The following is a 1,018-nucleotide window of genomic DNA, read 5'->3' on the forward strand; positions in this document are numbered from 1 at the left end:
GCTACGTGGGCATAGCTAGCTGGCCTATTCTCCATGGTGTGTAGCCGCGCTTCTAAGTCTGTGAGCCTCGCCTCCAATGCTGCTAGCATCTGACATTTATTACAAGTACCATTATCGCTAAAGGAGGCAGAGGAATAACTGAACATGCGACACTCCGAGCAAGAGAAAGGAGGAGAGGAAGAGGGGGAAGCCATTGCTCTCGATTAAGCTACTAGCTTAGCTAGCTTCTAAACTAGCCGACCTAAAGTAGCACGTTAAATTTGGTAGTTAGCAAGAACTTCTGCAAAACAAGTGCTTTAAGTGGTGCAAGCGTATGTTGTCACTCAAAAATTCAGATGAACCTAGAAAATAGTGAGTTTAATTCCTAAACAATCTGGAAGCAAGCACAACGCAGTGCAAATACAGAAAACAGGAAATGAGTACGGTTTACCGCAGGAAACAGGAGTCCGTCAAAGGTTCCACATCCAATTACATTGTTCAGATAGCTGCCCGCCTGGCTCTGACCTAGTGCTATCACTCTGACTTCATAGGACATTCAGGGCTGTCTCAGATGGCAAAACACCATAAATAGAAGATCTGATAAGATATGGTTGAATCCTTTGTACTGTCAGCAGATACACAGTACTAATATGCCAACAATTAATCAAGTTTACTTTATGAGCCTCAAAACCATTTTATGTTATAATATTTTAATTGTACAGGTTTCAAAGTTTCAGTTCAGACTTTCAAATAGATCACTGACACCTGCTGGTTTTCCAAAAAACTAAATGGATCACGATGGACATAACTTTCTACCAACTGGATTAAAATGTCATGCCCATGTGCTGCACAACACTTTAATACAAAGGACATTTTGGGCTTTAGTGGCCATCTTTTACATGTTTTGTTTTTCCAGGGAACGTTTTAAATTCTTGTATTACATTCAGAAATAAAGCAGACATAGACTGCTTTTAACATAGTTTATATGCTTCAGCTGCATCCAAATATACACTTTTAGATCTGTTGGTTAACAGCTGTA

This window comes from Monopterus albus, unplaced genomic scaffold, assembly GCF_001952655.1.
Source record: "Monopterus albus unplaced genomic scaffold, M_albus_1.0 scaffold39.1, whole genome shotgun sequence".
NCBI lineage: Eukaryota > Metazoa > Chordata > Actinopteri > Synbranchiformes > Synbranchidae > Monopterus > Monopterus albus.